Source organism: Meriones unguiculatus, chromosome 8 (assembly GCF_030254825.1).
Source record: "Meriones unguiculatus strain TT.TT164.6M chromosome 8, Bangor_MerUng_6.1, whole genome shotgun sequence".
NCBI classification, from domain to species: domain Eukaryota; kingdom Metazoa; phylum Chordata; class Mammalia; order Rodentia; family Muridae; genus Meriones; species Meriones unguiculatus.
The window spans coordinates 86,160,100-86,175,638 of record NC_083356.1 but is presented as its reverse complement, the minus strand read 5'-3'; the positions used below and the strand labels follow the sequence as shown (position 1 = coordinate 86,175,638).

Genomic DNA, 15,539 nt, shown 5'->3' with positions numbered 1-15,539 from the left:
TCCATGCACTATTAAGTTTCTTTACTTGTCAGCCCCTTATATTCCTAATCCAAGTCTTCTTTAAAATTACTTATTTCTCATGAAAGCTTTAAAGTAATTTCTAAGTGAAGTTTGAGGCAAGAACCAGTGTGTTCAATAATGTGTGAAGGTGTGTATAGGTGAAACAAAGACAAACAGAGACAGAAAATGTTATTTGTTTTGGTTTTTTTGTTGTTGTTTACTTAAATCATCAGTAATTGCATCTTACTTTTACAAGAAACCTGTAGAATTTGCTGGTTTCATATTTGATGGGCTATTTTTTATAATCCGTGCTCCATAAAAATGCTAGCTTTCTAAAAATCAATATAATCCAAGCTAAAATATACATGATACAATTTTTTGTAGAAGCAGTGTTTCTTCTGTGATTTTGTCTTCTGAGCACCATCATATGCTGTGGATTGTCCTGCAGCAAAAAGGAAGGATACACCTCTCTCCACAAAGCACTCGCTGGTAAGGCTCCTCTGAGCTGCCTTTCTTTGCTTGTGCTTAAAACAGTTGAGGCAAGATATATCACTCACCATAGAAACCCACCTCACAGAGAGGTGCCCGCTAACATCAGGCACCAGTGTAAACTTTTAGGTAACCAACAGCAGGCGGTACATGCTCAAACTGAGGAATTCAACCAACACGCGGCTCTTATGTTTTTAAACTGGCTGCTGAAATATTAAAGCCTGGGTCCCAGAGGCCACAGGTAAGAGCTGATTTCAGCGATGACTTGTCATAGTATAAAGCAGTGGTCCCTGGCAAGGAGCCACCTTCCCAGCAAGCCCCAGGTCAGCCCCTGTTAGCAAATTGTGAAGATTAGAAATTCTGCCCGGTTTCCAGTGCTTGCTTTCCGTGTGGTACTTTCTACCTGCGGGTATCAAGGAGCAGAATAAATATTAACTCCCAGATCCTGTCAGCTTCACAGACCTATGAAGATGGGAAACTACAGTTTGGGGTTAGAATTCCCTCCTAACTCCATTTTCTCCATTTCCCAAGACAGAATAAGATTTGTATTTCCACAAGGTTTGAGTGCCAATTTTAAAATAAAAACCTTAGATGCCCAGGGAACTAAAATTTCAAATGCCCTCTTTCTAATCATAATACATTCTTGTTTACTTCCTTGTTTTGTTATTTTCTTTCATTCTTTCTTCCTTTTGTTTTTTTTTTTCTTTCTTTCTATTTTTTTTCCTTTTCACTATATACATCTGACATGCTGGAACTCACTATAGAGACTAGGCTGGCCGATCCTTCGTTTTAGACTGAAAAACTTCAAATCAGAATTACATTCATAATAAATTCATTTAGCAAAATCAAGGAAAAGGTATACTTCAGAAACAACAACCACAAACCTTTAAAATAATGTCTATGGGAATATTTTAAAACCATGTTGCAAATCTCTTATCTTCTAAAGGGGAGCAAGCTGGAGGCTAGCAGAATCTTCATCAGGACCCTGGAAACTGGGCCTCTTTACCACCGAGGCATGATAATGTATATGTAGCACTGTTGTCGGGAGATTATTTAAGGGCGCCAGAGTGCACAGATTAGAACACTATTGTTTTAATGTTTGTTTGTTTATTTACTTATTTATTTATTTTTTTGCTGTTTGGCTTTACTGTTCCGTCAAGCCTGTCACAAGTGACCCCTTGCCTGAGCCTCCTGAGTTCTGGCATTCCAGTTGCATGTCGCCAGTCTTGGCTTCAGATTCCAATTTCTTCCTTTCCGTGTTTGCATCTGAGATTATAGACTTTTCTGTTTTAAATCTTCTCCTTTCCCGTAAGCTGCCATGATCTAAGCAAATTTTATTTCCTTCTAATTTGTTGTTTCTTATGTAGTGTTAGTCAAGAAATACCAAGATACCAAACTAAAAGACTAAACTCTTGTTGAGTGAGGATCTATGGGTGGTAGTTTTTTGTTTGTTTTGTTTGTTTTGTTTTTGAAGAGGGGATTAGTTTGAGACAGAGTTGAACAACATAGCCCAGACTATACTGGAACTCATTATGTAGCCCAGGCTGGACTCAAACTCGACACCAGTCTTTCTGCCACAGCCTCCTAAGCACTGCACTTAAAGCACTTTACCTTAAACACCTAGAATCCATAGCTTGTGGAGTTTATCACACACACATATATGTATTGTGGCTGCTTCTTTAGTCTTGATAAGCTAAATATATCTAGTTCACATCCACAGTACAAAACACAAAGTAAGGGAACCAATCATGGAACAATATATTTAAGATGCACCTAAAATCACACTCAGGCTAGAAGGAAGGCTCAATGGTTACACATGGGACTTCATCAATACAGGGCCTTGAGTGAGACCTTTGGGAGCTAGCACTGTTACAGGTCATGTAAGCGTTATCAAAAAAAAAAAAAAAAAACTATTACAAACAGACAAGATTTGTAATTTACAAAGTAAACATTACTGCCCTAGAAAATGTATTTCTCACAGTCCTTGCCTTACTTTTCCTAATGCTGAGATAAAATATCCCAATATAAGCAATTTAAGAGAGAGGGAGTTTATTTTGGCTCACTGCCCATAGTCATACACCATCAAGGTGAGGGACATCTCAACAGCATCCACGGTTGAGGAGCAGAGGGTGACAAATGTCTGTGCTCAGCCCCTGTGTATAAACCTAGAGGCCAGCCAAACCTAGAAAATCCATCACAGCTGTGCCCAGAAGCCAGCCCTGCTCCCAGGAGTCAACCAAACCGTAACCATTCCCAATAGAGAGAAGACGTTTACCTGGGAGGAGACTGGTATTAAGGCTTAGACTTCACACTACCCATTACACGTCACAGTCATTTCCATGCCCCATCATATAGCTGCCAAAAGGCAAAGGAGTTTATGGATGAGAAATATGTAAAACCAGATCGCAAGTGTTCTCACATAGGACTGAAGAACACCAATCATGGTGCTCCTTGAAGGCCCAGTCAAGACTAAGACGCTGAGAACTTGCTTTTAACTCAATGATTGACTAAGTCACTACCTAAATCCTTCATACTAACCAAAGATCTTTGAACTAGCAAGACCACCCAGGGCCACTTGCTGTCTACATCTAAACAAGATCTCCGGATGAGTCTTATGGTTGCTAAAGTTTTGAGAAACACTAAAAAGAGTTAAAAAAAAAAAAGGGGGGGGAGGAAGGAGAGGAGAAAGGGAAGAATGGGTGCTGTTTTTAGGAGGCTATATGCTTTTCTCAATTTACCCCACAATAAATTCACAGGGGTATGTGTAAAGACAAGCCTACATGATCTAAAACATAGGGACAGGGACACTTACAGTGGTGGTTATGACTAGAAATAGCTAGCCTTTCTGACAGTCCCCAGTAGACGTGCAATGGTTCTTAAGAAGACATGATGATGTTGGCCCATGACATACTCTCTTTATAACCTTCTATTTTTTATAAAGGAGCAAATGAAGGGAAAAAATCAGGCAAGATCCTCCTTCTGGAATGAGTAGGAAGAGCTCTTTTGTGAAATTTAGCACTCTACAGATAGGAGACAAATCTCCCACTTTCTTTGCTCTGTCCTCACCACGTATTCTTCCCTCAAATCTGTTCGTCTTACAAAGAAATGCTAATTTGTATATTTCCTTTGCATTACTAGACATGTCATAAAAACAGATAGGAGTATTTTTGTCTGTTATTCTTGGTAATGGTCCAAGATTTAATAATTTAAAAATAAAAGAAAAATGATCTTTGGATCGAATGAGAGGGAAAGAGAACATATTTCAAATCATATCTGTTTTAAAAAGCAACTTCTGAAATTTTAATAAGCAATCCCCTTTCAGGCATTGATGAAGTCAGCTGTCTTTGCTGAGCGCATCTGTGTTCATTTTGAGCATGGTGTGTTGTACCCTCGCGATGAGAAAGAACTCTAACTAAACTAGAAAGCTTATCCCCTTGGACACAGAGCTGTCCCAAAGTGTCTCTTTTTGACCTAAGTCTTATGTTAAGTCATTTAAAAACAATTATCAGAATCTATTTTGATAATACTTTATTGAATAATAGGAACAATAATTGATAATAGAAAATTATACTTCACTACTTAGATTATAAATACTAAAAGTTTCTCCATATTAGAACTGATAATTGTAGCTATGATAAACAACTACTTTTTAACCATTTTTTTCTATAGTACATTTTAGGACACCTGCGAAGATTGTTAAATGACTTCAATAAAATGACAAATGGTACACCCGATCACATTTCTTCAAAGCTATGTAAGATAATGTTCAAAAACATTCGATTGTTTTCATTGTTTGTTTGCTTTTCTTTGTTTGTTTAGGGCTTTTTTTTTTTGAGACTGGCCTCCAACTCTCTATCCCGCTGCTTTCACCTTCGGAGTGCTTTGATTGCAGATATATATATTAAATAATGTATGCCTGATGACTTATGAACATGTTATTGGTTCTATGTTTTGCTCAAATATCAACCCTTTTTTTTTTCAATGCAGTTTATTCAGGAACATTGAACAATCCTCGGACCCCGGGGAAAGCCAGCCCACAGCTTAAATAGCCTCTGGGTAGCCAACCCAGGCGTGCCACGGGGGCAATGCAGATAGGTCCACATACATGGAAGCAAGCCCTTTGGGTGGATGACACCTAAATGAACATCTGTACAAAGTCCCAATTTATTTCTAATATCAACCCTTTTTTATTTTACAGTGATGTCTAAGTTAAGAGAATATTCTTCATATCACAGTAATTCCCAGATGAAAAGCTTTCCTGGTGATTTCTATTCTGTTCGCACTCTAACTTCCACATTCAGCTCTAAGCATCAGCAATGATTGCTGCTGACATCTTTGTTTCAATGAGCTTCTGAAATGTTATGCCAACCTCTGAAAACTTCACCCAGGGTACCATCAAATTAGGCAAGCCTAGTTTTCCTGTGTTTACTGTCTGAAGCACATATTCTCAGAACTTCAAAGTGAATGCCTGTCTGGGTAGTCATGCCTAGTTTCCACTATTTATCATTTTAATCGCTTTCTTTTAATCCCAATGAAATGCTGTCTCTTGATTTTCTGTATCTTTTACCTGAAAAAATGGAAGAAAAATGGTAACACTTGTTAAAAATTCATTTCTTACTTTTTCTGTAGTACAGTATATCTAAAGCAAAGCTTATTGAATCAAGTTCAACGACATAATAAATTTTTCCTTTCTGAAAATGCCATGGCTTAATTTGCTAGTGCACTTTAAGCTTTTGCCTTTAGCATTGGATGGGTCATTAGCCTATATGTAATCCAGCAAGGAGAACTCCTCAGAGTCTAAACTCAATCAGCAAAGACCAAATCTGTAGTTTCTGAAATATGACTGGGAGGTCAAGTGTCCTCAAAAAGAATGCCTGGGGCATCCCAGATGCAGAACAGGGCATGGCGAGGAACAAATGAGGCCAGAATTTGAAGCCAGCAATCATTAAAGACTTCATTCATTCTAACTCACTAAACAACTATTCTTCAAGTGATCTGAATGCATCTTGTTTGATGTCAACTAGCAGTAAGTCCTGCAATGAAATCAGTAGCTAGGTGCCAACCGGTTCTGCAGACATGTCAAGTTGAACATTTTAATCACATATTTGCCCCCCAAGATGCAAACATAGACAGACTGACAGACAGACAGATAGATTCAGGCTATGGAATCACAGTTGTCGGTAATTACTACTTATCAACCCTACATGTAAAATAAGCTCTCTTTCTCTACTGGATAAAATTATTCTCCTTTCTTTGAGAGAATCTTCTATGGCTGAAAAACAGAAATAACAATCCTACTAAATAGTCATATCAGCTTTAAGAAAAAAAATTTTGCATATCTTTAGTAGCTGAAACAGCCAACCAATCCAATCTGCTTACATCTGCTTTAGTCTGCATACACAAGTGAGGCTACACACTGGAGACAGAGGTAACATTTGTGTCAAAGACTGAACAGAGTCCATCAAGTGAGGAAACAGTGTATCTTCACCTACAGCAGCAGCAGCAGCAGCAGCAGCATTATAACTACCATCACCATCTCGGGACACACCAATGTTACCACCAACTCTAGTATAATCATCTTCATCCTAGGATGTGTCTATGGTCTTTGTGTTATATAATTTTCAAGGATTAACAAATGCACAGGAAAAGGTCATAGTTTAAATTCCTACCTGACATTATGCTTGGAAAAGTAGCTGGGGGAAAATCCTCCACCCTCCATTGACCCTGCCTCTAAATTGGGATTTCTCAATGTTCTATAAAAAAAAATTTTTAATTTCTCTCGCACCCTTATGGTGTCATCTTCCCAAAGGAACTTGATAAAAAAAAAAAAAAAAAAGAAAAAGAAAACCACTAAACCCAATAGTTGAATTGGATCACTTTCTTTAGAAACTTAAAAGGCAGAAATCTAAAATTGCTGGTTGGCCATGGTCCCTAGGAGCAGATGGGGGAAGAGCAAGAGCCATGGTACTAGGAGAGACATACACAGTAAAGATGCCCTAATGACAGTGACCGTGTGAGCATGAAAAAGCGGGAGAGGGCATAAGAGGGAGCCTGATAACGAGTGATCAGGACTTGAAGCAGGAGGGCAGAGGAAGCAAGAAAGGAGCAGCAAAAGGAGAAGGAAATTGGAGAGTGGGCGGGAGGGAGAACAAGTGAGAAAGAAGAACATTAAACTACTGCACATATGCCTGAACCCAGGAAATTAACATATTGAAAATATCCAGTGCTTCCTTAAAGAGAAAACAGTGGTTGGATCAAGTTGCTAGGCCTCATAGACGAGGAAGCCAAGTGATACATTGTGGTAGGCAGCCTCTAAAAAGGCTCCTGCCGTACAGTCCATGTATCATCCACTCCCGTTGAATGTGGGCATGGGCCAGGCCTAGTGACTCATTTCTAACTGAGAAAATACAGCACAAGTTGATGGGGTGTCATTTCCAAGACTCAGTTACAAAAATGCTTTGGCTTCCATGTTGCTCATCCTTTCTTGCTTTCTCGCACTTGCTCACTCTAAGGAATGCCAGCTGCCATATTGTGAGCTACACTACGAAAGGAGCTACATGACAAGGAACTGAGGGATGTCACTGGCCAATTGCCAGGCAGAAAAGGGAGTCTGCCATCCTGCCATGCAAGAATCTCCAAGGAGCTCAACCCTGAACTACCTCAGTGGAATTAGAAGTGCGCCCTCACTCTGCTTGGCTTGCAAATGAGACTGCAGCTGTGGATAACACTCTTACTGTAATTTTGTGAAACTCTCTAAAATAGGAGTACCTTGGCCACCGGTCTTTAGCCGCACAAACTCCGGGGACATAAAGATTCATCAGTTCCAACTGCTGAATTTCAGAATAATTTTCTTACACAACAGAGGAAGTGTGCATTAAATATGAAAATAACTTTGACCCAGATGAGCTCTGATTTAGTAGGAGAATCTTCAGTGTAATCCTAACAAAGTTGAGTTTGAAGACCAACCTATGAAAAAGATACAAATGTCTCTTAAATTAGTTGTAAAGCCTACCTTTTATTTTGCATAGAGACCTGGGTTTGAACAACACCTTTGGGCCAAGTCTGTATGCACAGAAAGCAGGTTGCTTGATCCATCTGAAACAGTCTTAGAGGCTGAAAATGCTTAAAAAAGAAAAAAAGTTTATAATTATCCTATTTGTCTGAACTGCTCTAGGATTAGCATTGGTCACGTGACAGAAACTACTTTGGACAATGTAAAAAAAAAATTCACAATATAAGTACTATGGATACCAACAAGACTCTTACTCACTGGAATTTTTCCAAGCTGGTAGCATTTTAAACATTGCAACTCCTTAAAAACTACTTTTTTTTTTTACAAGATGCATCACACACACATATACACACAGCTTCTTCACTTTCGCCAGTTTCCTTCCTATGATGTATTTTTCTCTAACTCTCATGCATTCTTCTCTTGATACCCACCTCAAAACTGACCAGTCAGTGTGTACTGAAGACGTGGTCAAGTAATTCTAAGATTATAGTGTTCATTATTTTGAAGGTATATATCTTGGTGAGCTTCCCAGAAACAGAGCCTGAGATGAGAATCCTTTCAGAATGATCCAGTAAGAGAGTGTTCTCCAGGACAGGAGCCTTCCACAGGGGGCCTCTGGAAGACTACCCATTAGGATAGAGAAGGAGATCTTGAAACTCATAGCCAAACTTTGCGAAGAGTGCAGGAAACCTTTTGGAAGAAGAGGTAGATAGAAAGACCTGGAATGGAAGGACAGGAACTGCACACGGAGACCAACAGACCAAAATACATGGGCCCAGGAGGGCCTGCAGAGAACAATACTCCAACCAAGGACCATGCATGGAGAGGACCTAGACGCCCTGCTCAGTTTCCAAGTGGTTCCCTAGTGAGGGGAACAGGGACTGTCTCTGGCATGAACTTAGTACTTGCTCTTTGATCACCTCCCCCTGAGGGGCTGCAGCCTTGCCAGGTCACAGAGGAAAATGATGCCAGCCAACCCTGATGAGACTTGATAGGCTAGGGTCAGATAGAAGGGGAGGCGGTCATTCCCTATCAGTGGACTAGGGGAAGGGCATAGGGGGAGAAAAGAGAGGGTGGGTGGGATTGAGAGAAGATGGATGGAGGGGGCTACAGCCAAATACAAAGTGAGTAAATTGTAAGGCAGGAAAAAGAAAGGAAGGAAGGAAGGAAGGAAGGAAGGAAGGAAGGAAGGAAGGAAGGAAGGAAGGAAGGAAGGAAGGAAAAAAAATTTAAAAGAAAAATAATTTTAAGAAGTGTTCTCAAGAGTAAGGCTCAAGAAAGGGAAGAAAACTGAACAACAATGAGGACCCTGTAAGAGAAGGCTAGAGTACATCTTTAAGCCCTGGACCACAAAATCATACCCAATAAAAGGTACTCTTCAGGCAAAGTTCCCAGCCTTCTATAAGCTTCTGCCTACCCATTTCCCGTCGGGCATCAGCCCAGCCTCTAAAGGTGTCCTTCTAGCCTGGCATGGTGGAGCATACTGTATTGTAATCCCAGCACTCGGGAGGCAGAGGCAGGTGGATCTCTGTGAGTTCAAGGCCAGCCTGGTCTAGAAAGAGAGTCCAGGACAGCCATGCCTACACAGAGAAACCATTTCTCAAAAAACAAACAAACAAATAAATGTCTTCTTCCACCACCCTCAAATCAGCCACTGGAGTTAAGTCTACCAAAGGGTGTATACTTTGTACTGGATTTGGGTTTTTTGGGGTTGTTTTGTTTTGTTTTTTAACCCTCTTTGGTATAGTATAATAATTTTTGCAAATGGATCTTGATATGCTAAATAGTCTTAGTACTCTCTGGTTTATACACCAGTGGCGTTAAATGAGACAGGAGAAAGAGTGGCTGCGTGCAAAAATATAAACTGTCTCCAGTCAGGATTACAAAACCTAATTTAAATCAGATCAAAAAGGACGGGAACATTGGGGGAGTTACTCCTAAAATAAAATCATTAAGAAATGTACGAAATTGGTCCCTGAGCAAAGCTGAGATAAAGAAGTCACCCAGAAATCATGGTTCCTCAAAAAGACAGAGGGGCGTGCCAGGGAGGAGCTCAGGAAATGGGAAGATTCTTGAGAGAAGCAAAGGCAAAAGAAGCTAAATCATGACCAAGAGCACGGGAGGAAGGAAGGAAAAGATACTCATCGCCTGGGAGGAACAATGAAGACAGGAATACGTGTCTTCATTGTTTATGCCAGGCCGAGTCCTCGAACTCTGTCCCCACCCCAACCCCCAACAAAGCCTAGCAGTTTTCCCATCAAGCTTCTCTCTGTATCTGACACCTGACTGGACCCCTCTCTTCCTTATAAATTATTTGAAAAGCTCAATCATGAAACAGAAGATGGTAAAAATACCTGTTGGCCTTGTGGCTATTGCTAGCCTGTGAGCTTTAGCTTCCGGGAAAGGAAGATTGAGGTGGTCTTCATCGGAGGTGTATTTCCACTTCCTTAGCCTCGGAGAAATTCTGAAGCTTCAGAACAGGCGGGGAGTTTAGTACATGAGCTTAGAGGAGAGTGCCAAGGGTGGGTGGCACAAAGCTCGGCCTCCCTCCTCCTAGCACAGCCCAGTGTTCATGGCCAGCCCTCATTTGTGTTTCTGACATTAATTAATTTTGACTTTTTTAGTATATCTGAAAAAAAAAAAAAAAAAAAAAAACAAAGACTGGAGATCCTCATGTAAAACTTTACAGTGGCACTGCTATTTGAAGCAGAATCCAGTCTCTTCCCGTCATTCTCAAGCGAATGGTACCCACTTTTAAAAACTATTCCAACCAGCACATGTTTGTGTATGAGAAAAGTGAAATGTAAACGTGGCTTTAAGGTGATTGCCCGGCTTGCTCTCTCTAACAAAATATCTGTTGATTTTTAAATGTATATTGGAACAGTATGTTGAATTCAGCTCTGACAGCATATAAAGATATGGGCTTTCCTAGACACATAAGCAGAGTCTCTTTTATGAGCTCATAAAGGCTAGACTTAAGGAAAGTTAAGTAGCGGGTAATTCATAGAACAGTATCTTCCGTCACTCAGTGAGCATAGAGGGCAACCACAATTTATTCTTCTTAAACATCTTATTCTCCATTTTTTTATATTCTTTGGAGGTGAAAAGTATTTAGAAAAGACCTAAATACATTTTCTTTTATTATTGAACTATCAAAGATGTACTCTCTTCGGGACCGCCTTCACCTCCTCATCCTGTATCTGTTAACCCACTTCAGAGACTGTGGTGAAATGAACCCAAAATGCCAACTTACTATTTGCATTATAAATGGAGACACAAAAGGATATTTGAAAACTTTTGGTTGATCTGGCATATCAAAGATTCCTTTCTAAGCCACTTCAGTGACTGCATTGAAGTCAACTGAAAGCAGTAGCTTAAAAGTGGCTTTTTAAAAGTCGTCAGAGAAACAGCTTATTTCCATGGAAATCTTCAGTTTACTCTCCGACCTCTCCACCCCCACTCCTTTCGGTGTTTCTTTCTTACTCTCTTCTCTATTCATAGGAGTCAAAAAGAAGGAAATCTAGAAATTTCCAGACTCAAGTGCTGAGCTTGAAAACAGATTCTTATTGGGGCAGAACCCATTTTCTTTACCTTGTCATATTCCTAACCCAAGTTCCAAAAAGCAGCTGACTTTCAGGGGTTTTTTTGTTTTTGTTTTATCGTGTCGAGTTACTTATCAGTGACAGCTTTGGCTCTTACCACGTGCTCTGCCATGTCTTCTCTTCGTGGAGTATTCAAAATGCCGGGTAGACATAAAAGAGACTAAGTTGCCCAGAGTTCACAATCTTAACAGCTGTCTGCCATCCCCTTCCAACTTCATAGTCTAGTTTTCACTTTGTTTTCAAAATGGAAGCCAGGCTCTTTAAAGAATCGCGAGAAATCTCAAATGGATCATGAATGAATGGCACTTTGAAGTAAATCAAATATTGAACGCCTGTGATAGAATCTTCCGTTGTCTTCCCCAAGACTCAGTAGGACATGTTACGGGTAGTGCCTGTGAAAGAAGCTAAGTTTTCCCTCTTAAGCATTACCTCGGGGGAGTTAAGAACTCTTCTTGAGCTAACAGACTGATTAAGAATCATAAAATGCTCACATAATAAGATCTTAGTGCTTGCTAAGGAGGGGAAAGTTTATTAGTCAAACTCTAAAAACAAAAATGTACAGCTAAAATGTAAATACTAAAATGTATATACTGTAATATATCCCTATATTGGACCATTTGTTCTTTCAAAGTATTGTTAAAAGTGTATCCTCTTTGGATAACATAGCATCCTATGTGCCTCTCACTTTACAGTGTTCCTTAAGCCATCTTGGTTCAATAGTAAACAAACCTATCCATAATACTAAGTTCCTACAGAAGTATTACAAATTTCATTTTCCCCAATCAATCATACTTTTTATTACAATTTTATAATCATGTTCTAACTTAACTTACATTAATTGAAAAATAATTCATGTAGGTACAAATATCTTGGACTGCTTTCTTTTTAAGTACCACTTCTTGGATATGAAAAGTTGAGTGCACACAATTCTGATTATGATTTCACCAACTATTTTGCTGCTACACACAGCTGGCCAAATGTACTGCTTTCCAGATGTGTGTACACACACACACAAACACTCACTCACACACACACTCATTCACACACCCTCACAGAGAGAGAGAAAGTTTAACCACTGGGAGAAAGGAGGAGGAAGACTAATAAATATTTCCTCAGGTTCCAAAAAATAATATTAACAATGACTTTTGGATAAGGATAAGGCTGATGAATGGGGGTGCTAACAGTGACATTTAACAATATGGAGTTCTTTAGACTGAAGGTACATCTGTCTCTAATTAAGTTAGGGACTAAAGCATGAAGTCATTTCAGCTTCATAACAAAATTTAGCTTTTAGGGTGATTTGATTTTTGGATTTGGGTTCGTAAAGCCATTATCTGTTCCTAAACTATAGTGAAAACCTTTGCTTCCCATTTCAGCCTGGAATAGTTGGTTGCCTGTTCAAATGTGCTGGCATTGCTTTCAAACACGTGAGACCCTTGTACAGGCCTCCACACCTCGCTAACTGTAGTATCACCTCTAGCTAAGTCAAAGCCATAGTTGGAGCTTTGTACATTCTGTGGGCATTTACATCCTGTCTATTAGTCTGTCGACCTTTCCAAAGTGCAAGTTCATAAAAATCACGAAAATGGCTCTTTTCTTGGGGCTATAGAAAGTCTCCAGTTACACATGGCCATGGCATTCTGGAGAACTTTAGTAACTAACTCTCTGAAGTTCCCACACATCCCTGGGCCCACGTCAGAAACACCTCAGGACCTTTCCCTTTCTGCCACCACTCTCTTCCTGCTTCCTCCAGCTCTGAGACTCAAGGCCATGTCATGACCGCAGGTGTACTTCGCTGAGACATTTTTCCAGCGTTACCACCAGACGCTCCTGAAAACACTCCTCCCTTACATCTTCCATCTGCAGTTCCCAGGGAAAGGCTGCTCGTCAGGAAAAAGGAAATAAAGGACAAAGCAGTGAAAAGCATTCCGTAGGAGCGGTACATCGCAGTCTTAGCCCCAGCTGGCCCCACTCACACTGCCCACTCCAGTGACCACTCCCTGAGGCATTCTGCCGGACGGTGGTGAATTAGTTGAATGCTTCGTGCTGATCCTCAAGGAAGAATTACTGCCAAGGATGATTTTAAAAGACTTTACTAGCACTATTTATACCCACCTGATTAAATTGTTTAATAGATTTTTTTAATGAAAGGAAATGAGAGAAGAAGAGAATGAGACATTGAAAAGTAAGTGCCAACAAGCAAGGGATAAAGTTTCACAAGAATCCTATCCACATCCATGTATAGGATAAGAAAATTTTAAATATTAAAAACTTCCAAATTTTTATTTTGCTTCGTCTCACTGCTGTGAGACTGGGATGTTGCCAAACACAGAGCATAGAAAATCATTAAGACATTTTTGTTTCTTTCTGAGGAAAATTATCAGACATCCTAATAGCATCATTTCAAAATGTCTTGAGATTCCATATGAATCAGAAGTCTAAATGTCACTTATGAGTTCTTGTATTTGTATTAAACAGATTTGACCAGTAGGTAGAGAGATATTAGGAAATATTGGTCTGTAAAATGAAGCATGACAGAAGGAAAAAAAAACTGGAAAAAATATTCTCTCATCCCCACGTTTCCACGCAGGTAACAAACATATGCTATGGATGGGGACATTTGAATGAATGAGTATTCAGAGACATCTGTTAAGCCCTACAAAACATAACAGACAGATCTGATTCTAGGGTAAAGATGTTATTTTTCATTTCTCCCACTGCCTGAAATGATACTGGGTTTTCTTTAAACTCCACGTGTTGTTAAAGGTTCTAGCAAGGAATCAAATCTAGAACATTCCTTGCCGCAAGAGCACACCAGGGAATTCTTGCTGTCAGGGTATCAGGGCGTCTGGAAGAAACTGCCTCCTCCCCCACCTCAGGTGCAGACACCGCGGTGGGTTTTCCTGTTTCTCTGCAGCGTGCTTCTCTTCCCATATTAACAAGCAAAGCAAGCCGTGCTATCTGCCTGCAGAAGTTCCTTCCTGAGCACAAGTGTGTCTTATCTGTTGAGAAACTCAGACACCAGGTAGGCAGTTGTTTATGTGAGAAAAAAATATCTTACGCAGATAACTGTTGGAAGAACCTTGACGGGTGAGCAAGTTCTCTGTGCCAGTATCCAAAATATTGCTCCTGTAAGACGGCTTTTTTTCTGCGAGGCCCACTGTGCGTCTGTGTGAAGGAGATTACTACAGGCGATCTGATCTCAAATACACGTTTTTAAAGCCCTTCAGTTATCACACACACGTAGCCCCTCTGTGACTCACTTCTGCTCAGTTCCCAGATGTAGTACAGAGAAATCAAAAAGTCCACCTTTCCACACAGAGGCCGTCTAAGAACTTTGCAGTGCCAGCTTAAGAAGGCCCTTCCCTTGGCTCCCCTCCTGATGCTCAGCCGGGCCTGTCTGACAGCCTTCTGTTTCCCCACCCAGCTGGCTTGCTGCACCAGGCTTCCCCAGCACTGCTCTGCTCCTGCTTCTAGCAAGGGTCACACACACTAACCTAGGTATTATCATATCCTCATCGCTGGCCACGTCCAGGCTACCAGATGGTCTGTCCAAATTTAAATTTACAAATGCCTGGGTAAGATTTTTAATCATCCACTTATTGTCTCCTAATCAGTAAGTATGTACCAGACGCTGTGCTGAGAGGTTCCAGAAAGGAATAACATTCCTTACCATGGCGGTGGTCGGAGTTCAGTGAAAGGAGCCCGGGAGAGCCAGTATGGTCAACCCTGTTAAAACAAGCTGTACAGACAGTAATAGGGGAACGTAGCCGAAGCCCTGATTTCCGTGGGACAGTTAGGGGAAAGGCTGAGAAAGACACTCAGAGAAAGCGGTGACTCCGGACGTGGTATAAACCGAGTGGGAATCCGCAGGGAAAGGACAGGGAGGGCAGTCTAGAGGCTGAGCAGAGGCACTGCAGTGGAGCCCTGTGTGGTATACAAGCCCATGGAGCCGGGCCCCGGGGGTAATGTTAGGATCCAGTGCCAAGGAGGGAGATATTTTTAGTCCCGTGTGTACTGTGAGCGCGTTTAGTCACCATCCCCAAACAACAGCTTCCTTTTCTGAGGAGAGAGCTGCCCTAACGTCGGGATTCCCTGAGACCTCTCAGATCCTACCCATGGGTCAGCTCCCTCTGCTTGAGGATCTGCGCACCTGAAGCCCCCATCCCTGGCTTCAGGTGGTCCCATCGTCCCACTGAAATGTTCACAGATTCCTTTGCACCTATCTTTGTCATTCTTGATGATTTCCTTCTTTCCCCCCACAACACACTGTGACTAGCGACTTCCTCTTCTGCCACCCAGAACATTCTCTGTAAGAGCTGTTAAGTTAGCATCATGGTAGAGAGAAGCAGAAAAAGGTTCTCGTGACTGTTTTTTAGAAAATACTTTCCAGACAGAAGTATCAACAAAGTAACTAATAAACAGGACACAAGGGT

The 15,539-nt window shown here is 40.8% G+C and overlaps 1 long non-coding RNA gene across 3 annotated transcripts; it reads right to left on the bottom strand.

Annotated features, from left to right (window-relative positions):
* Positions 1–4,020: 4,020 nt before the first annotated feature.
* Positions 4,021–15,080, bottom strand: LOC110559364 (uncharacterized). Of its 3 annotated transcripts, none has more exons than XR_009593841.1 (5): positions 14,777–15,080; positions 11,201–11,495; positions 9,856–10,130; positions 7,502–7,611; positions 4,021–5,056 (listed from the first exon to the last, which is right to left on the bottom strand). It is a non-coding gene; the product is annotated as an uncharacterized LOC110559364 (long non-coding RNA). The 3 variants fall into 3 exon arrangements; XR_009593842.1 differs by having other exon boundaries at positions 4,022–5,056; positions 11,201–11,361; XR_002477055.2 differs by lacking the exon at positions 11,201–11,495 and having other exon boundaries at positions 4,029–5,056.
* Between the last annotated feature and the right edge of the window lie 459 nt (positions 15,081–15,539).